Here is a 23,316-nt window from a genome sequence, read left to right on the forward strand (position 1 = left end):
TGAAAGGGTCTTAGAAATAAATGGGGGAGAAAATAACAATTTTAGATATTATTAAGAAGTGGAAGAGAAACTGGTTGGGGCATTGGCTAAGAAGAAACTGTATCATGAGTGACGTGTTAGAAGGTATGATGGCAGGAAAAAGACGGAGGGGGAGAAAGAGACTACAATTGATGGACGATATCAAAAATCGTACGTGAAGACGAACAGGTTCGCGGAAGACCGTTGAGCATGGAAGATTCTTGCGGCAAGTAACCTGCCAATAATAATTAATAGCAGAATACACATAAAAATAGTTTATAAAATATAGATAATATAACTTTTATGTTACTTCTGATAAGTCGGACGTATCTTATATTTTTTCAACGTCTTACTTTCAACTCACGAGAACCCATAAAAAGTGTATGTTTTAGTTTTTAAAAATGAAAGCTAGTTACTTAAATTTAAATTAGGCTAGACATCTCCAACAATAAATTCTACCTCTCCAAAATATCTTTAATTTAACTTAATGTATGTTTTATACAATATTAAGCTTTTGTGCCACTACAGTCAGCATGGAAACAGTTTTTTTTTTTTTTTTTTAAGTTTAATGGCCCACGATTGTGTACTGAGACTAAGGGAAATGATTATGATGATGATAATGAATGAAATGGCGCAATAAAGAGAGTTGGAGAAAACAGAAGAGACCAGAGAAAACCCACACACGCGGTATGTGTCAACATGGCGCGAGATAGGATTGAACCACGAACCTCACATACTAAAGGTCAGCGCTGAATCACTGAGTCATCGCGGGCTGAGCCCAGTTGTTTTTAATAGCGCTACAATGCAACAATTATAGTAAGGAGCACGGTGCATCAGTGCTAGACCACTCCGCCTCTGGTGTAGGAGTCGCCGCTTCGATTTCAGTTGTGTGAGTTTTTGGTGGCCTCTGAGTTCTCCCGTTTCCTCCTACATAGTCGTTCACCAATTCTATCGCAATCGTTCATTCTCATTTTTCATCAGACTTTTTAAGTCAATACTTAACAATAACGAGAACCAGTGGCGTATTTACGATTTTGTTTCGGGGGGGCTTTGCTAACTTTCGGGGAGGGCTTTGCCTGAAAATGTGAAAATTCTGCAAGATATTTCATATACTTTACTATAGTAAGATTTCGGGGGGCTTAAGCCCGGAAGCTCCCCTAAATACGCCACTGACGACAACTGTAGCAAAGAAAGTGCAAGCAAAGGGGCCACCACCATCAATATTTAAGGTACTTTGCCTTCATTTGGATGGTATCATAGAACTGAGAGAAATCCCTTGGTATAGCCGACCAGCGAATTCGAAAGCGGGGCCTCGTAATTGAAATGTAATGAAATGAAATCTTTAAGTTTTACGTCCCATGGTTATGTCGGCTACGTTAAAGATGACTGTGATGAGAAATGAATGAAATGGTGGAATGAAGAAAGTGGGAGGAAAGGGGAGAATCCTGAGAAAATCCACACACACGGTGTTTGTCCACCACAAAATTCATTTGGTGGGAGCTAGGATCGAACCAAGGACCCCATGCGCCAGAGGTGAACGCTCTACCACTGAACCAGCGCGGCCTCTGTCTCGTGATTGAGAAACAAGAACAGCAACACGAACGGAGTTCTGGGGGTGGCCCTGGGCTAGAACTATCTAGCCGTTCATTTTCAGTGTGGGTTACTAGTATTTTAGCACCACTACTTTTCAGCCTCCGCATATTGACCATTTTTCCGTGCAAAATCGTCTGAAATAATCATTGCTAATGTACACTCACCCTCCGAAATTTCTGATCATTATGAGAAGTGGACACCATTATATGTAAACGAGATTGAATTACAAATACAACACTTACGTGCGGTTCGTAAATTTAAAGTGAAAAGAAAGAAAGAAAGAGACGGAGGCAGAAGAACATTTCCTTAACATCGGAACGCAAGAAGACAATGTGTTGTAAGGTGCTCATGGTGTGCCACATATTCTGATGTTTTGTGTGTATTACTTTCTTGTGTAAGCCCTTCAAGGGCTGTTTCTTTCTCACTTCACCTCGGCAGTACAATGCCAAGGCCAAAAGGCGGAACAATACCAACAACGTTGTTTGTGGAAACCAGAGCGATGGATGTAGGCAGATGGCCAACTTTTGGGGATTCGCCAGGAAATAATTACAAATGCAAGTCAGCGTTACTATGCACTTTTAACTTGTATTTTTCTAATTGAAAAAGAAATTTCTACACAATATGAGCGATGCATGTTGCGCTTAACGGGATGATCTACCTTTTCTCGGCACAAAACTTTTTATATTGGACCTTATGGGGAGAACATGGCTACCGAATTTCCTCAGTTTCTAAGGAACTAGGTGTGTCTAATGGGAAAGAAAAATTTTGCAGCATTCTACAGAAGTGTATTAACGGGTTGAAATACTTAAATTGTATATTTGTCTGCTAGTTTAGCAGAAATAAATTATTAAAAAATAAATAAATTAGTTTCTTTTTATACAAATTATATGATGTCTAACTTTGGAACCAATTATGGTAGAAACATCAACTTTTTTTTGTTTTATTCCTTGAGAAGAAACGACTCTAATAGTTTTAATCACAACCATATCTGATACGCCAATTAAAAAATAGTATTTTAATATAAGTATTAAAGTCCACCTGTCAAAGTTTGACGAGGGTAAGTCACGCCCCATTCTAAGCTTGGACGCGGAAAGGGCGGGGGTTGGTGAAATGGAGGGGGAAGGGGGTGGATGTCTGAATGAAACAGGTTCTCGACCAGTTTCTGAGATTACCTGTCAGCTGCCAAATACTGTTAGCTTTATAGAGTTTGCCTCCCTCAATGGTTCCATACTAAGAGACTGGACGATGTGGTGTGAAGTATTCTCTTTTCCCCGTTACCTCTGGAAGTTCATCAAGATGCATTCTAGAGTGCGCGGGAAGAACAGTATATATCAGAAAACGCTGTTATTTTGGGAATATTTTTCCCTTCCGGACAAATATTATAGCATACAGTAGTGGCGAAGGGAAGGGGGCAGAGGGGTGCCCCCACAGGATTCCGACAATGTAAAGTCCTGGCCCCCATATATAGGTGTCCGTAAAAAAAAGTCTCCTACGTTTGCATTATCTTCGTATTAAAAAGGGACATATTTCAAACAGTAATGAAAAATATTTTCTTTGAAATGTCAAACGAAGTGATACAGGGGAGCGAGGTGGCGGGAGTCTCAATTGAAGTCTCATCAGATCACACAAGAACTAACTCGTTAAATTTAATTACAAAAGATTCTTTTGCAAGTCAAAATAATTTTGCACAATGTACATAAACTTTTTAAGTTGTCGTTAGAAATAAACAAAATAATAATGTCCTAAATAACTTCATTTCTCCACTACAGCTGTAAAAATTGTTCAGAACTTTGATACTTTTGAGACATCTTTTTGGAATATTATCCTGTTGCTGTTCTTGAGATACCGCTCTGACTCCAAGATACCGCTCTAGCCTTCTCTTCAATACAAAGAAGCGTCCTACGGGGGAAATATTTTTGTTGAATGTTTACGCAGGCATATCCAAACGTCGGTTCGCGTGCCGGATCTGACACGCCGAGTTCTTTTATACAGCCCGCGAAATTGTCCGTTATTAAATTATCCGATAATTATTTCTTGTGAAAATGTCATATATTACCTTTTATAGCCCGTGACGACAGTAAGATTTCTGTGATTCGGTCAATCCCTGTTTCTACTTGCAAATGCCTGATTTATAGCATTTACGCTATTAGTAAGCGCTACGGAGGTCAATAAGAGTTGAATTAGATTTTTGCGAGGGGCGCATTGTTATAGCATGTTTTCTAACGCACAAAGGGATGTTCTGAATGGGGGCAGCTATGTGTATGTTTAGCCAATGGAGCCATTTGTATCTTCGTGGCTTTGCACTCTAACTCCAAATAATAATAATAACTTTTGCCTCCTGAAAATAACCAGATGGTAAAGTTATGGTCGATACATTTTTGGAATTCGAAGGCATTTTAGAATGCTTGTCTATCATCTGGCTCTCAGAAATAATTGATTACCATTTTCTCTACATATCTATAATTTTCTTACAGGGTAGAAACACCTCCTCGGAAGAGAGAGAGAGAAACTTGGGCTATTGAACGTGAGGACAGGATGTTTACATTCGCATTGACACCTGCTGTGAAAACGGTTCTTTCATATCTCTCGGGACGAAAACAGAAGAAAAGGGTGGGCGCGGATGCCTTACCCTCGTCAAACTTCTTGACAGGTGGACTTTAATACTTATATTAAAATACTATTTTTTAATTGGCGTATCAGATATGGTTGTGATTAAAACTATTAGAGTCGTTTCTTCTCAAGGAATAAAACAAAAAAAAGTTGATGTTTCTACCATAATTGGTTCCAAAGTTAGACATCATATAATTTGTATAAAAAGAAACTAATTTATTTATTTTTTAATAATTTATTTTTGCTAAACTAGTAGACAAATATACAATTTAAGTATTTCAACCCGTTAATACACTTCTGTAGAATGCTGCAAAATTTTTCTTTCCCATTAGACACACCTAGTTCCTTAGAAACTGAGGAAATTCGGTAGCCATGTTCTCCCCATAAGGTCCAATATAAAAATTTTTGTGCCGAGAAAAGGTAGATCATCCCGTTAAGGAAATCCCTCTGCAGAAGTTCTGGCTCCTTTGTCCTATACGAAGTCAGAATCAGAGGAATGTTAATTGACTACATGTGTAGGCCTAATTACACGCCTTGTATATGTAGTACCCCTGATCCTAATTGTGGACGTATTCCTCTACTCCAGCTTTTAATTGCATTTCCCAGATTACTTTTTGAATCAAAGAAGACCGAAGCTGGCCCTTCTATACTTAATTTAATAACTTAGTGGACGTACACCTAGCAACATTAGAGTAAGTGAGCTGGCATCTCTTTTGAGCAGGACAGAATTAATTAATTGAGTTGTCCGGTTCCAAACCGGCTCTTGTCCATTTACAGAAAATCTCGGAAAACTGAGATGATATAAACTGTAGGATCGATATGTTTTGTAGAACTGGATATATTTCAGGGTGTTCAAGTGATTCACACGAACACACTCAAGTATTTGCAGTTCTTCAAAACATCCTACAGTTTTTCTCATATACACTAATTGCTTGCTGAGCAAAACCATATATGTTCATTAAAAATTAAATTCATTATTTAATTTTTAACGAAAATATATGGTTTTGCTCAGCAAACAATTAGTGCGTATGTAATTATATACAAAGTATATAAAATTACTATGGAGAATATCCCAGTTTTTCTAAGTTTTCCGAGATTTTCTGTAAATGGACAAGAGCCGGTTTGGAACTGGACGAAGAAGAATTAATGAGTTTAAAAATGATATAAAAGTATCAGAGAGACAAGTGGGTGCAACATAACTGAAAATTACCATAAGAAATAGTAAACAGAAGAGAATTGAATACCGGAATATGCACGTATTTATTTATACATTATCTAAGCACTAGTGTTCTCAATTTTTGAAGGTACCTAGCGTATCTGATAGTATTCTTCTGTACCTCAAGTCTACGTTAGAACTCTTTATAGGGGGTTACAGTGCCCCTGTGGTAGAGTGCTTACTTCTGGTGCTTGTAAAAACATCCCAGGCCCAAACCTCATCTATGTTGAAAATTTGATCGAGATCGGTCGGATGGTTCAAGAGTTATTAAGTCACAAACATAGTTTCATTTTTATTTATATACAGGGTGGCCCAAAAGTAGGTATACACCCCTGCATTCATCAAGTATAACATTCTAGTTTATAGATTTATTTCCTTCGACTGTTTTGCGCTTAAGTTATAAGTAAATAGACGTTAAGAACAAATAATAAAAAAACTAGGTCTATCTGTTTGATAACAATAAGAAATGATATAAATACGAAGAGCTGATCAGTACGGGATGGGCCACCCTGTAGATAAGGGTTTAATTGAATTATATATAGCTCCTTTCTTAAAGAGAACTTGTGTGGTCGCACGTAGTGTACTCGCTAATGCTCTCGTCTTTGGTGTAAGCTGTGCCGAGTTCGATTCCCGTGGGTACACTCGGTTTAAAAAGTGTGGAAAGTTTTTCAAGCCAGCCTGATTGAGGTTTTCCTCATTCACACCAGGCAAATGCCGGGATGGTACCTAACATACTGGTCCCAGGCTGCTTCCTTCCTCTCATTTCCTCTGATAGTGTGATTGCCCAAGAACATCATCCCTCATACGCAGTCCGTGCCGTGGAAAATCAGCGCCCGGGGCGAGAGTATACGACGGCGCCCCCATACATATATTCCAAGCAATTTCCCAATCTTTTTTCCTTTTTTCTCCCAAATTTTTCGCCCCCATTACTTCGGCGCCCGGGGCCGTTGCCCCGCTCGCCCTCTCCTCACGGCACGGCCCTGCTCATACGTGACGAGCTAACATGTCCATAGATGCCGAAAGCCCAGAAATCTAAATCGTAATCTTATTGAGAACCTTTGTGAGAGAGATCCGTGTTTTAGTCCCATTGGAAGTATAAGTAGTTCGAAATTCGAATACTGCTTTAAGTATTGGTCCAGCTGTCCATCCCTTGTATAAAGCCAAACTTCTTAAGAGCTATCTCGTTGTTATATGATTAGTAGGTGCTTCTTCGGAGCAGGAGACCCGGGTTCGATTCTTGACGCTAAATTCTAATGCAATCAACAAACCAATTATAATCAACTTCTCATAATGAAAGTGCAAGAACCTTGTTTACGCACGACAGAAAACAGTAGACTTTATATGACAAAAACGTGATTTCTTTTTTAAATTTCCAGTGGCTGGCAACGCTGGCTGATTTGAAAACGAATGCGTACGTTACGTAGTATAGAATAGTAGTATATGGGTGTTTTGTGGCGCATTCAATTTGAAAGAACAATGATCTTGTGTAAATATTTTAACTGTTGGTTTCGTTTCGCTTGCTCGAGCAGTCGTATGATGGCGTTGAGGTAGTATATCCACTCCCATTTCCGCTTTCTCTCTCACTTCCGGAGTGCATATCACAGCGCAAAATTGCAGCGAAATACTGTAGTGTAATTTTCATTTCGTCTTTTTTTTTTTTCTTTCTTCGACGTTAAAGCAGGCGTGGATTTAGGAAGAAGAAAACCAAGGAGTAGTAAATTACTAGATGATACTCAATAATTGCGACACTGGAAATTTACAAGCAGACTATACAGGGTGGTTCAAAAATGTGTCACTATCTTTTGGGAACAAATTACTTACATCAAAATAAGAAAAAGTGTCCATATGAACCTGTGCTTAAAAGTGGATAATTTGCGAGTTATAGGGTGCCGTGAAACAGTGAACTAAAATTAATAGCTCCACTACTATAGGACCTATCGTAGTCGGGTCAAGATATCACTGAGGAACTGATATGTAAACTATCCAAATATCTATGTTTAAGAATGCTGCAGTACTTACACACCAATTATTAGAGAGGTAGGTGGAGAGTGATCAAGTACTCCCAAACAGCCTCTCTAAAAATGATTGTGCAAGTTCCGGGGGTTCTGAAAGATGGATATTTGGATAGTTCATATACTAGTTCCTTAGTGATATCTTCACCCGACTACAATCGATCCCATAGTAGTGGAACTATAACCTTGAAATTTCATTATGACCTTTAAATACGCCTGGCAAATACGGAGGGTGTGGAACGATGGCGCACCCTTGAAAACTCCAATAGTGGTTCACAAACAAGGCCATGTTAAGAGTCTTCATCCTAGCGAAATTAAAATACCGCTAATTTTATAGTACTTATGCGATATATTCAAATAGATAAAAGATAATCGAAATGTGGAACAAGAGCGCCCTAGACAATATTATTTTACATGAGAACCCGTTATCACGACTCACTTATCTGCTTTCAATTTCGAGCCATTTTGAAAATCGGCATTTATTTTCGCGTTTCTAAACAGCTGAAAACGGAAAGCCACTAGGTGACTTGTGATAACTTTACCTCACGCAAAATAATATTGTCTAGGGCGCTCTTGTTCCATATTTCAATTATCTTTTATCTATTTGAAAATATCATATAATTACTGTAAAATTAGGGTATTTTAATTTCGCCAGGATGAAGACTCTTAACCCATTAATCCTAATAGCACTGAGGATAGTCTATCGCGTAAGGATGATATCAATAATTACTCCCATAGGAATACAAGGGGAACCAGTATTCAGTTGTCCATATCTTGAAATCAACTGAGTGGATCACCTTCATTAACGAAGCCAATTCCTTAACTTTTCATCCTGTACATCCTGGACAAAATTGATGGTGATTCATCGAGTAGTTCTTCAGATTTTATGTTTCCCGGACGAACAGACAGAGTAACATCAGGGTGTAACAAAAAGGTACGGCAAAATTTCTGGGGTGGATTCCTTATGGGTAGACAAGCAAAAAAGTTCCTATGACCATATGTCGGGAAATGCATCGTAACAGAGTTACGGCCATTGAGCCGCCTAATGGTGTGAAATAGTCACATTCTGGTCGCTCCTTAATGTGACTCAATTTAAACCTCAATAACTCATACCCTAATTAAGTTAGGAAGGTAATTTTTACCAGCAATGTGTTCTTGAAGGATGAAGCTTTCTGCCGATATGCATTTTATGAGTATACCCCTAAGGCGGAAGGAATGCCACCCCCAAAATCCTGATGAAAAAAACATAATTACCCTCCCCTGTCCGTTGTGGTACCACCCACATATATAAAATACATATTGGCGGAAAGCGTCGTCCTTCAGGAATACATATATTCCTAGCTTAATTAAGGTCTCAGTTATTGAGGTTTAAATCGAGTCACATTGAGGAGCGACCAGAATGTGACTATTTCACATCGTTAGGCGGCTCAATGGCCGTAAATATGTAACGATGCATTTTGCGACATATGGTCATAGGAACTTTTTTGCCTGTTTACCCATAAGGAATCCACCCCTGAAATTTTGCCGTACCTTTTTGTTACACCCTGTATAAGCAGATTTTGGTAAATCAGACCACCAAACAAAAGAACCATGGTGTGTGCAGTTTTGTCTTCAGTATTCAGGTGCAAATTGATGCAAATTACACTGATTAAGACCCAACAGATTGATATAGCCTTAAAGACCGCTAAACTAAAAAAAAAAAAAAAGAAAAAAAAGAAAAATCAGAATCCAAAGAGATTACAGGAAGCTGAAAAGGTACTAAACGCAGGATGTAATACAACAGATAGTAATCTATATATATAAAAGAGAACGTACAAAATCCTTTGTCCGCTCATCACGCTAATACGGCTGAACCAATTTCTTTCATTTTTGGGGGGTTATTAGGATTTGGACCCTAGATGGTTTTTATCATATCACTTTAATTTTTAATTACCAGTGTCTTGAGATAATTGACCATTCAAGTGTCCATAACGTACAAATCCTTTGTTATTAGTTCATCATAGGTAAAAATAAACGTATTTATATGCAACCCGCATGACCGTGTCACTCGGCGGGTTAACATAAATGACAGGCGATTTACAGCGGAAAATAGCTTGAATCTTCTGTTTAAAATTTTTTAATTGATTTGCTTATTTTTACAGACACTTTTACAATATGCCAGCACCGGGATGACCGCAGCGAAGCGGGGCGGGTTAACATAAATGACAGGCGATATAATGTTAAGATTTACTGCAATCTTCTATGGTTTTTATCATATCACTTGAAAGCGAAAAAGTAAAAATTATCTAAGTAACAAAGTTTATTGCGTTCCGGGGTGACCGCAGCGAAGCGGGGTGAACGCTGCTAGTACTCAATATATTGCAGGCTACGTCGATGAAAGTAACTCTTCTTATAGCTGCGTGGTGTAGTCGCTAACGCTCTCGACTTTGATGTTAGCGGTGTCGGGCTCGATTACCAGTGGGGACACAGAGTCGATAAAATATCAAAGTTTTTTTTTTCAGACCAACCACCCGGAGCGAGGTTTTCCTCATTCATACCAGGCAATTGCCGTGATGGTACCTTACGTAATCGTCCCAGGCTGCCTCCTTTCTTCCTTCTCAATTCACCGGGCAGTGTCATCGCCAAGGGATGTCATTCCTCATATGTTGGGGCGCACTCACAGGGGGGGGCTCTCAAAAAAATTCATAAGCATAAGTTAACATACATTTTTACACTTTCTCAATAAAGCTATAATTATTTAACAGAGAAATAATTGATGTACGAGCATGAAAATTGCATGAAAATTTGATCTTATACTTCATCTGTACTCTTTCTCTTCTTATAAAAACAATCTAGTTCTATCATTCCCCCCCCCCTGAAAATATAGGTGGAAGTATTTCACAATTACTCATTGTCGTTTTGGGTGCAGAGCAATATACGTTCAATACTACATAGACGTAGTGGCTTGCAGGGGCGGATCCAGGGGGGTGGGTGATTGGGGCGAGTAGCAGTGTGACAACCCCTTAAAAGTAGCAGTGTGACAACCCACCGCCCCCCCCCAGAAGTCGGTCCTGGATCCGCCCCTGGTGGCGTGTAGTATTGGACCACATCCCCAAAGCTTCGACCCCCCCAAATAAAAATTTCTGAGTGCGCGTCTGTTCATACGTGAAGGGCTAACACTGCCATAGATGCAGAAAGCCCAAAAAACTAATTCCTATTCCTAATCTTCCTCATATATTCATTTATTTCATCACGTCACCAAAAAAAAATTTTCCAACTACTCTTGATTCACGCTATTTCTGTCTAATTTTAAAGGAAGCGCTTACTACATTTAAAATGTTTGAGTGAAGTTTGTCCTGACTCCTTCAAACTATATTCAAGTAAAATAAATAAATAAATAAAAATAAAAAATAAAATAAATCTGAATTACTAACTTTAATTTTCTTGTTTACAGCTTGTTTTGTTTTACTATCATATTTTTGTCACATTTTCCGTCTTCTTAGTAGCATATTCATGTCCTATCATTTATAACCTTAACAGTGTATACAGAGTGTTTGTTGGAAAACTTGACACTCCGCATGCAAATATGTACTGTATGTTCTAAAACAAAGAAAAATTGCATTCTAAAAATCAATACTTCTAACAATAGTTCACGTTTGAAAGTGCATCTCTGCTCTGAAAAACAGAAGCCGATTATTTTAGGGTATGAAAGACGGGAATTTTATGCTCTTTTTTTTTTTTTCGTGTTTGCACCTCGTTTTTAGTTCTGTTTTTTTCGGGTTATCCGCCAGGCCCTTGCCACCCAATTCCACGGATAATCGTGCCTTTACTGTAGCTTTTGGTGCACGTACTTTTTCATATGAACCAAAACAAAACTTCAAAATATGTAGTCATAAGCCCTTAAAACAGACAGAAACTTATGAAATATGCCTTAAGGCACATTGGTCATTGCACCCGGACATACTCCCCTAATACGAAACGAAAGATTATTATTATTATTATTATTATTATTATTATTATTATTATTATTATTATTATTATTATTATTATTATTATTATTATTATTATTATTATTTGGTCAATAATGTGCAGTAGTGTCTCGAAAACTCGGCCTAATGTGAACCGAAGGGTGCCCGAGTTTGTGAAAATGCTGGGTTATCAGGAATGCGGTTAAAAAAGAATACGTATGGGTGTCCTCAGAAAATACAGAACTGTACTTGTATATATTGATTGTATGAATAAAGGAAAAGTATATGCTTTATGAAGGCATAGAGCCTTTACTATACATGAAAATGAAAATTAATGAATACACAATGTGCAGTAATTTACCTGATAATTTACATTGTACAGGCCTCAGAAAAATACTTGAACGGGTCTGCGCGCAGTTTTTTTTCGCCCTGCTAGGATATGGCCGAGTTATCCGGATTGCCGAATTTTAGGGACACTACTGTATCACGAGGTGCAAACGATCAAAAAGTGACTTACTCCCTTTTGACCACGCACCAACGGTGTAAAGCATATTAAAAGTCAGAAACAATAATTATCCTAATGGAGTAGGTTTGGCACGAGAGAGCTTCTACCTATTGTTTCTACGACAATGAATCTTGGGTTTCTTAAATTGTAGAGTTCATTAAATTAAATAATCAAATGATGACTATACAACAGCTACCAGTATCCTGAAATAAAATCTTCAAGTTTTACTCCCACGATTATACCGGCAAGGGTAAAGGAGACGGTAATGATAAGAAATGAATGATATGGTGGAATGAAGAAAGTAGAAGGTAACGGGAAAACCCCGAGAAACCCCACACACATGGTGTTTGTCTGCCACAAATCCATTTGGCGCGAACTGGGATCGAACCAAAAACTAGGGATGGCCACAAAGTTCCGGTTCCGGCGGAACCGGTTCCGCGAAGAACCGGTTCTCGGAGATCCGGTTTTCAGAACCGGTTCTGGAACCGGTTTCGGACCTGGATCCGAAAACCCGGTTCCAGAACCGGATCTTAGGAACCGGTTCCAGACCTGGATCCGAAAACCCGGTTCCAGAACCGGATCTTAAGAACCGGTTCCAGATCTGGATCTGAAAACCCGGTTCCAGAACCGGATCTTAGGAACAGGTTCCAGATCTGGATCTGAAAATCCGGTTCCAGAACCGGATCTTAGGAACCGGTTCCAGACCTGGATCTGAAAGCCCCCAAAGACCCGTAAAGGAAGCACAATGTTCACCTTCAAAAATAATGCAAAGAGGACCATGCACTTGTGCCTTTCCCGCCCAGACCCGCTTGTGCCCCCAGAAAAAAAATTTGGTCCACCAGTGGGTGTTTAGCGAAATGAGTTGGCCAGTTTGCCTGTTTAGCCAATGAGTTTGCCAGTTACCCACTTTATTTAGCCAAATGAGACAAGCTCCCGCCGCCTGGCGCCTTCCTGTCGCTTCCACCATTTCATCTAGCATTCTGTTCACAGCTTGCCAGCAGCTCGCGTTTAGGTAGGGATGGTAACAAAGTTTCGGTTCCAGCGGAACCGGTTCCGCGAGGAACCGGTTCTATTTTCAGAACCGGTTCCAGACCTGGATCCGAAGAACCGGTTCCAGACCTGGATCCGAAGAACCGGTTCTAGACCTGGATCCGAAGAACCGGTTCTAGATCTGGATCCGAAGAACCGGTTCCAGGCCTGGATCCGAAAAACCGGTTCCGGAACCGGATCTTCAAGAACCGGATCCGTTCAGACCCGAAAACCGGTTCCACCAGGAACCGGTTCTGGCCATCTCTACCAAAAACCCCATGCATCAGAGGTAAACGCTCTAGCACTGAGCCACCGCAGCCCCAGCTACCAGTGTCAACTTAAAGCGAGTTATAATAGTTTACATGAGTACGTTGTGTGTGAATATTTTATCAACAGGGAGTCATGCGATGAGCCCGCTGCTCTGGTCTAGTGGGTAGCGCGGAGATATTTTGTTCACGGGATCCAAGACTCGATTCCCAAAGATTAAACTCTTGAAAAATGTGAATGCATTATAGTGGTTCGGATTCCTTCTTAAACCGTAGGTCTATGTCTCATATAGCTTCAAAGCTGAAAAAGGACACTAAACTTAATTAAACAAACAAACTCAGGTGAGAAAAATATATCTACGTATCAATACTGAACGTACTGTGTAGTGTTAGACAATTCGCATTGAGATTGGAAGAGAAGGAAGGAAGACATATGGAATTTTTATGCATTTTTTTCTTGTGTGTATTTTCATAGGTAGATTAACCAATTTCCTGTTGCTGAGCAGGCATTTGGTTCAAGGTCTTCGGAACGCAATGGATGTGGGTCAACAATAAATTACTGCGAACGGACAGATATTTCTCTCTTTATTTTCTGATGCACGCTTCACAGATGTGGCTGACACTCTCCTAATAGCTTATTTCCGGTTCATATAGAATGTTTCGTAAAAGCGCAGTGAAAATATTGCGTGTACCCAGTGGCGTATTTAGGGGGGGGGCTTCCGGGCTTAGGCCCCCCCCGAAATCTTACTTACTATAGTAAAGTATATAAAATAATTTGCAGAATTTACGATTTTCAGGCAAAGCCCCCCCCCCCGAAAGTTAGCAAAGCCCCTCCCGAAACAAAATCGTAAATACGCCACTGCGTGTACCTATAATACTACGAATCTGTTTTGGCTATTGTTAAATTGTAGTTTTGAGTGTTTTTACATATCATGTTTTTCCCCTTTAGACTAAAGGAGACAAGAAAAATAAAGGATGAAAGAGCGATAGAGAACTTCCTTGCCCTAAATGGGATTCGAAACCGTGATAGACAGATCTGCTGTTTAGCGGTGTACTCGATTCTCGTATGGGTGACAATTTTTTCAAGGGTTGGACTTTTAACATATAGTTTGTTCCTTCAACCGAAGTGCAGTTCATATATAAAGGATGCCCCTTCTGCGTATGGTAACTCGTGCCATAAATAAGTCATCGTCCGCAGAAACTTGTGGAAAACACCTCCGATACTTGAATGGCCAAACGGAACCCTCATTTCGAACAACTGACAGTAGCTTGTGAACTCCACATGGAGTCGTAGTTGCCACAGTTCCAAAATGGTGTCCTTTAAGTTAGTGCTCGATTCTCTGTTCCCAAGACCAGCTTCTTTGTTCTCACATTGCCTGACATCTGTTTCATATTAGCCATAGTATTGAAAACAAAGAAGAAACATGGTGGATCTTAAGACGTTGCAACCCTGCAAATGCTGTCAACAGAGGGATAGAGGGATGCTGTTGTAAAATTTAGCATGCGAACTTCAAGGACATTTCCCGAACTGCACTCCTATTGAGTGAACACACTATACTAAAATGATACCAAAAATGTTGTTCTTTTAGACAAACTTCGTTTGGGGGTAGGAAATTGTTTTGGGGGTCTAGGCCTCCATTCCCCTACTCTCGTGGTTACACCTCTGTCTCTATCCTAACACTCTAGAACACTCGAACATGTCAGCTGATTAACTAATTGATTGGTCAATTTTCTGCGATTGGAACACGGAAGAATCTTTATCATCACCATAATGCTTCCACAACTTAGAAACTTCTATGCAGCACATCTCCACTAATCTCTTAAGAAATTCCGTCTTCTTTCTGTCCCTCTCTTACCTTCTTTTATACGTTCTATCACATTTCTAATAAGATAATTTCTTCCTAGATAATACTCAGTCAGTTCATTTTCCTTTTTACATTCTAGTGACGAGAGATTTGATTTGATTTGGAATTTAACGTCCCGTTCAGCAGCGAGGCTATATGAGACGTGGACCTACCGATTTAACGTGGAATCCGAACCACATGAGCTCCCGCCGGGAATGAAACCCGAGTCTCCCATGCCAAAAGCGCGTACGCTAACTACTTAGCCACGAAGGAGCTCTCGAGCGACGAGAGAAAAGAAGAAAATATGGTCATCATCATAGGTATTCTTTCATTATTGGCAGGTAAGTTTCCATTACACTAAATGCTCGACAATCATAAATTCTCTTGACACGTTCGGCAATCATAAATTCCCTTGACATTCTATAAAAGTTTCCATTATACTAAATGCTCGGCAATCATAAATTCTCTTGACATTCTATAATCTATGAAGTTTTTCCATTACACTAAATGCTCGGCAATCATAAATTCTCTTGACATTCTATAATAATCTATGAAGTTCCCATTACACTAAATGCTTGTGTCTATTACTGACTAGTACAGCGAGAATACGTTTTGAATAAATTTAGTGCATCTGTTTTCTCTAAAAACTCACTCCATAAATTGCAAGTGTTATTATAAACCTCCCTCCAAGTATCGTTATCATAAATTTTAACAAAGAAAATTCATTGTACAATTCATTTCCATGAAAACTATTTTACGTTTCATTCCCACTTCTATGGAATCATAGAATGAAAACAGTGTTGATGTCGTACAATAATAGGCGCAACAATGAAAATAATTTAAGCCTAGTTTTTTTGTTACAATAAAAACATAATTCTTATAAATAACCTGACATTAAATACAACGCTTTTGTATTAGACATAAATGGTACAGAAAATTAATATTTAATCCCGCAGATTTAGCTCGTTGGCCTGTAGACCCGTAGAATGTATTTCACTCTGGGCAGCGCGTGAAAGATACCGCAACGCTACAGACGGAAATGGAAACCAAATCACATATAGGCCCTACGTGGACGAAATGACCGTATTTGTCCCCCTATAAAATGATTTTCTTTTCCAAATTCGTCAGTCGAAAGATATGGAATCGTCTTACATTCGTATATTAAGATTTGATAGTTGAGATCAATGTTTTTACGTTGTGCAATAGCTTATACTAAACGTTAAAAAAAAAAAAAAAGCTAAGGTAGAAAGTTTTAAAAAGACGAAAGTAAAAGTGCATGCATTAAAAGCTAACTATTTTTTTTATTTATGGTACTTTATTTTATCGGTCTTTGTTCTTTTATCATCATTATTTAGGCAGAAGATAATAATAGGTAATGTTAACTTTCTTTGGAGTATTTTAAGATATTATATCAACAAAATGATTTGTAATTTTTATTATTCAGAAGTTGTTAATAAGAATTTTAGAAGTAATTCGCCCCCCCTCCCCCCAAAAAATGCATCAAAAGATTGCGATCTTGGCCAATAATTAGTTTTCAGATCAGGGACCACAATTTTTTCAATAAATCGAGTTTTCATATTTTTTACGGAATAAGCACAGCATACTGATTTAAGTGATAGTTTGGGTTTGGCTACACTATATGTAGTTCTCCAGATATAATGCGTACTACAAAATTTTTGGCTGAAATATATTGGGTCTTTGGTACAAAAATAAAAACAAAAAATGTCCAGATGTCTTTTTGAAATAGGTCTCTTATCCTTAGACGAGTAAGTATGGTAGTTCATTATATAACTTCAGAAGTTTATCTTATACTGTATTAAATATAGAAATATTTACATTATATCGTCTGTGATTGATGCTGGATAATCAATATCTGTTGATTAATATGATTTCATTAGTACTATGTGAGATTTTCAGTTAATTTACAACTCATTGGTATACCGCAGTGGTATCGTTAAGAGTATTATGGCTATTATTAACATAAACAAGGATTGACCGCTATCATAATACGGTGTCAGTAATTACTATTTAATTACAATAATTCAAATTTTATCAGTCGTAAAAATTTAGATTGTATGAATTTATTTTTTTAATGAATAGTATATTAATTTCTTTTGTAATTTTCTTTGATTTTTAGATCTAACTTGTCAGCTTCACTGTTTTGGACAAAGGAAAGAAGTGGAAGGTAAGTTATATTTATCTTATGCTTATTCACTTACTCGTAGCTAAGCGGTGATGGGATGTAATATGTGTTTACGAAGAAGATGATCCCTCTATAGAAAATCAAGATATTATGCAACGTCCCTTGTCTTGCTTTTATCCATGTTAAACTAAATACTGTATTTTTATCTTGAAAATTATACTGCTGTAATACAAAGATTTGTTATATTGAAAACAAATACTATGACAGTGAAAAAGTATGTTGTTACTTAATATTTGTAGATTACAGTAATGATCATGGTATTTGTAGGGATAATGGTAAATACCAGGGTTGGCAAAAACCATGGTTTTTATTGAAACAAAAAAAACCATTTTTTTTTTTGTTTAAACCAGGTTTATTTGGTTTAAATAATTTGCTCTATATATTCATATCATATATGGACAGAAATAAGTTTGTTTCACCTTGATGTTATTATGCAACAGCCGGGTTATGCTGGAAGGGGTCACATAAGCTTAAAGCGGAATAAAAACTGCTTCTCGAATTACATCCGAGAGAAATTATCCTCCATTTGAACTCGGAACCAGGACTAATTGGCCACAAATGCGATACGTCTGCCGACTAACTCACGAAGGAATCCTGATAAAAATACGTTGTACTGATCTTTACATGCTTCTTATTATAACTGTCAAGAGTCATTTCGAAAGGACAAAAAGATAAGTTGCACAAGTGAAACCATTATACTGAATTACATATGGACAATTTCAAAGTACTACAGAGTACAGAAGAACTAATTTAGTTCAAGTTAGTTAACAAGCACTTTTATTGGTCCAAATTAAAGAAATACGAGGATTTAATTTGCATATCAGTAAGAAAAGTGAATAAAGATACGAATTATTTGAGTCCAATTTAGCTCAGACTCATTTATACATAAATAGATACCAAAGATACTTCTCATTTCACTAAATGCCTCTCGTGGGGTCTGTATGACCCCCCCCCACACACACACACAGAAAAGTACGGCATTTCGATGTATTTTATCAATAGTAAACATTGAAACGAAACAATATTTAGAATTTTCCTTTGATTGCAATTACATAACAATAATAACAACTACAAAAAAAAAAAAAAAAAAATCACAAAACAAACATTTATAAACTTATATAAAAAAAGTTGCTTTTGTAGTATAATCTTTTTGAGTAATGAATGGGGAATTTAGGTCTGAATATAATATGAATAATATACGGGAGTGAAACGTGATAAACCACAAATGTGTGTTCATGAAGATTTTACAAACACTTACACTTTTACGAACATTTTTCGTTTTTTGGTTTAAACCAGCCAACCCTGGTAAATACTTGTGCACATTGGATTTATTTAAATGAGTTACTGCATAATATTACGTAAAATATTTAATATTGTGCTCTATGGGCAGAAATATAGACAGATTATTAAAAGCTACTCGTTGGGGTCCCAGTCAAGGCGCCGATTTCTCTGTAACTTTGGGCGGATCCATTCAGATGTGTGTATGGTTGCAGACAAGGGTCTAAGAAGGCATATATGAGGATTTTAAGACGAATTGAAATTATGCCAAATATTGTATATTCATAAAAAATACATTATAACAATACATATAACAATTATATATATATATATATATATATATATATATATATATATATATATATATATATATATATATATATATATATATATATATATAATACATATTCATATTCATAATAATACATGGGGTCCATATGAGTACTGAGGGCCCGGTCCCCCGGGATCAGCGACCTTGACCCCAGTATTTGTGCCTCGACTCTCCTCCCCTAATCGGAGAATTATTTTGAAGGTGTAGCAATTGAAGCTTAATCCCTTTCCAGTACCAGCGTGGCCCCTTGAATTGATTCTTATATATATATATATATATATATATATCTGTTTGGTCCTACAGGGTCTTCTCTCCGTAGGCCCCCTTGCTGCTACAATGACTGGCCCTCTTCTTCTGGGGTCATGAACAGATTAACACTATTAAAATGAAACAAATCAAGCTACATCTTTTAATTTCAACAAACGTATTGCACATAAAAAAGATTTTATAATTACCGTATGATCGGTTTTGCTTTCAGTGATACTTTTGCTACTCTGCACTCAAGAGCCCAACCTAAACTGGTAAAATGAAATATTTGAGTTTAACGTCCCGCGATTATGCCTGTTAGGATAAAGGAGATGATGATTAAAGCAAGTGAATGATGATGGAAGAATTGGTAGAATGAGAATGTGGGAAGAAACGGGAGTACCCTGAGAAAACCCATGGACACGATGTTGTCCACTACACTTACTTTTGTGGAGATCGAACCAGAGATTCCACACACCAGAGGTAAGAGCTCTATCACTGGGCCACTGTGTCCCCAACAGGATAATTTAAAAATCTCTGAGTTTTACGTCCCACGGTTATGTCGGTTTGGCTAAAGGAGACGATGATGATGAGTAATGAATGAAATGGTGGAATGAAGAAAGTGGGAGGAAACGGGAGAACCCCGACAAAACCCACGAACACGGTGTTTGTCCACCACAAAGTTCACTTGGCGGGGGCTGGGATCGAACCCGGGACCCCAAGCACCAGAGGTAAACTACTACTAAGCCACCGCGGCCCCTAGGATAATTTAATTATCCAGTATTAAGTAATATGACCGTCATCAGTGGATCGCACTGCTTGTACCGTCGATTATTATGACTCCACGGCCTTCGAAGTGTGGCTAGGAGAAGAATGAAGAAAATCAAGATTAGAAAACTTAAAGTGGAATGTTTTCAAAAGACTGCAGAGTAAAGAAACATATTAAATAGGATTTTTTTTTTTAAAGAAAAGAAACTGATCAAGATGTTTAGAAGCAATTGTATCCTGATGAATGTGACATAAGGTATGTGGAAGGAGTTGAGTTGAGTTTCAGTTTACCGTCCCTTTCAGCAGCGAAGCTATGAGACATGAAGCTACTAATTAACGTGGAATCTGAACCACATGAGCTCCTGTCGGGAATCGAAACCTGATCTCCCACACGAAAGGCGCGTACGAGAACCATTTAGCCACAAAGGAGCTCGTACGTAGAAGAAGAAGAAAAAAAGAGGCAGTAGTGAAAATTACAGTTGATACACGAAATCAATTTATAATCAAAACAAAGATAGTAGGTAGTGAAGTATCGCTGTGAATGTGTTTGTGAATTTGATGACCATTTGAAAGTATAAGATAATACACGTAGTTAATATTGAGGAAAATTAATTCGTTTAATTTTAAGAGTACAATTTCCCAGTGAGCTCCTTTGTGACTAAGCGGTTTGCATACGTGCCTTTGATGTGGGAAACCCGGGTTCAATTCCCGACAGGAGCTCATGTGTTTCGGATTCCACATTAATCAGTAGGTCCCGTCTCATATAGCCTCGCTGCTGAAAGGGACGTTAAACTTTAAAAAAAAATCAATTAATGAATCAAATTCCCAGTGAAATAATTTGCTACATTTAAACGATTCAACTACAGATCCTCCTTTCAGATCACGTCGAAGCATCAATGTCAAATCAATTAGTTTCAAAGTAAATATGCCGTAAAAATTCTCGAAAGAAGTGAAAGATACTGACGAAGGAAAAAAAATCTTTTTTTAAAAAACACAAGAGAAGCACGATGTTTGTTGTTGCGCTCACGTGAAAAAAAAAAAGCCATTAAAAGCTCGGAGTGAAAGATAGGAGAGAATGCTTGAAATGGGAGTAACGGTACAGCACAACCAACGTTGTTTGCACTGGATGAAATCACACTATACAGCCAACCGTTCTCACGTTACAATTTTATCAAACAACCCAAGAAGACAAACTAAACCGTTAAAATAAAACAAGCAAAAAAACAACGATTTTTTTTAAAGAAAGAAGAAAAACTACACTTTTTTTTGGGAAACTTTTGTCTCTTGAAATACCAATAAGCATATCAACTTGTAGCTGTATCGTATAAGCAGGAATTCTTGATTTTGTAATGTTTTTTTTTTTATTACTTTATGATATTACATTTATTATTGATTCAGCAAACCACTTCCCGTCATGGTTGGAGTAATATGTTATTGTTACACTTTTTATGCAATTGCTGATATACACGACAGTATTTCTGCGGTTGACAAATGTTCCAGAGGTGTGATCGTCAAACCGAGAAAGTGGTATACCTTTACAGATTTTTATTTAAGATTTTTAAAATAGAGGGAGAAAATAACTGTGAATTCTAGTTCGCTAAAGTAAGTAACTGGTGAAGACATCGCTTATGCAAGTTTTTAATTTATATTTCTATTACCTGACTTAGCCTTTACCTGACCTGACCTGACCTTTTTAAGAAATTAATAGTACTTAATTCTTAAGAAAAATAAATAAATTATTTCGTTATTCACATTATTCACATCATGATTTCCACACATACGATAATAATAACTCTTTCAGTTTTTGTAATACGTACGTTTCAAAATTAACTTAGAATCTTAAGAAACAATAATACTTAGGAGGAATTGCAGCAGAAAAGGGTCAATTTTAAACATGGATCTCAACCACAAATGCCCTAAGAAAGAATCATGACAAGTATTGCCCATCAGAAAGGAATATATTTTCAAAATCGAGAAGACAACTTTCTCGACTATTTCATGGCAATACTAGCTCACCCAGGTCTTAGATCTCCAACACAGTTTTAGTGTTACTTGATTCATAATATAACCAGTTGAGGATGCTGAGGACCAATTTTTTTCGGGCCTTTTCGGGCCTAACTTTGTAAACATACTGGGCAGCGATGTTTATTAGATCGTTCTTTCTGGTGAACTTTTAAAGCACAACTTCAAAATTAAACCTCTAATTGCTGTAAATAAAAATGTAATTTTGCGTTCGTTATTAAGTTTCTGTAATTTGGGCTCATTTGATTATCGCACGTGCTCTGGCCTAAGTGCTAAAACATATTTCGGACTCGGGTCGGGCCTCACATTGTAAATTCAAGGGCCGGGCCGGGCCCGGGCTAAAAATTCTGGCCCGTGCAGACCTCTATGTCAGGCTCTTAAAGGGTGTAATTAAAATTTTAGATAAGGAGGAGTGAGGAGATCCGGAGAAAATTTATTGAATTTAGTGAGAAACTAAACTCATTGTATAACTAGTTAGGTTTTCTTGTGAAGAAAAAGTTGCCCTTCGTTGATTTTAGCTAACTGTTATAAGAACGGATTGAATTTATTTTAAAAGAAAAGTTCCAAACCACCGCACTAAACTTTGTCGCTACAACTTCTTAGACTAAATTTAAGTTATGCCGCAATCATCACTGAAAAACATTTATTTGTGAAATACAAACAAAGTTATTAAGCTTTTTCGGAAAATTTCGACCGAAGAAAACTTAACCCCGTTTCACAAACAAACTACACGCTCTGATATATCAAAAGAAGTTATTTACGCAACAGTATAGGTCAGAATGAAATATTAATTTATGAAATATAAATTAAATAGCTTTTTTTTATCTAAAAATAATTCGAAAAGTTACATGCCCAAGGTTGAACTACTCCTTGTGGATTTTTTTTATGACATATGCGTTATTAAGGAACTGTATAGGCTATTTATAAAATATGAAGAAAAATTGCTTGAAGTCGTTGTTGAGGAAAACGTCTGAATAGAACTTCACTTGTATAAGTAATTAAAATTTTCAAGTGTCATCCTCTCAGGGGCGCACTCACAGGAAGGGAGTCCACTGTTTCCGGACCCCCCGGAAAAACTACCTAACTCAATATGCATTTGTACACACAAGCCCGTATCCAGGGGGTCTAGGGGGGCCGGTCCCCCCAAATTTTGGCTGGCCCCTCTAAAATTTTCACGATAGACTGGCAAATGAACTATAATATGGTTGCATCGGGCCTCCCTAACTCCAGCCCCCCCCTACATTTTTGGGCTGGCTACAGGCCTGTGTACACATTCTCAATAAAACTATACTTGTTTAACATGGAAATTTATTGACGTAACAAGAAAAGTTGATCTTACACTTCATCTGTACTCTTTCTTTTTATGAAAACAACCTAGTTCTATATTCTTTTCTGCATATATATATATGGAAGTATTTTTACAATTAC

At 37.7% G+C, this 23,316-nt stretch overlaps 1 protein-coding gene across 1 annotated transcript in view; it reads left to right on the forward strand.

The window, feature by feature from the left end:
* Window positions 1-23,316, forward strand: part of Cad88C (cadherin 88C) — a 331,106-nt gene that overhangs the window by 123,405 nt on the left and 184,385 nt on the right. Inside the window, exon 3 of the mRNA XM_081729422.1 lies at window positions 17,178-17,225. The gene's annotated coding sequence lies outside the window, so the exon portion shown is untranslated. The remainder of the gene's footprint in view (window positions 1-17,177; window positions 17,226-23,316) is intronic.

Source organism: Thermobia domestica, chromosome 10 (assembly GCF_964235325.1).
Source record: "Thermobia domestica chromosome 10, izTheDome1.hap1.1, whole genome shotgun sequence".
In the NCBI taxonomy this organism is placed as follows: Eukaryota; Metazoa; Arthropoda; class Insecta; order Zygentoma; family Lepismatidae; genus Thermobia; species Thermobia domestica.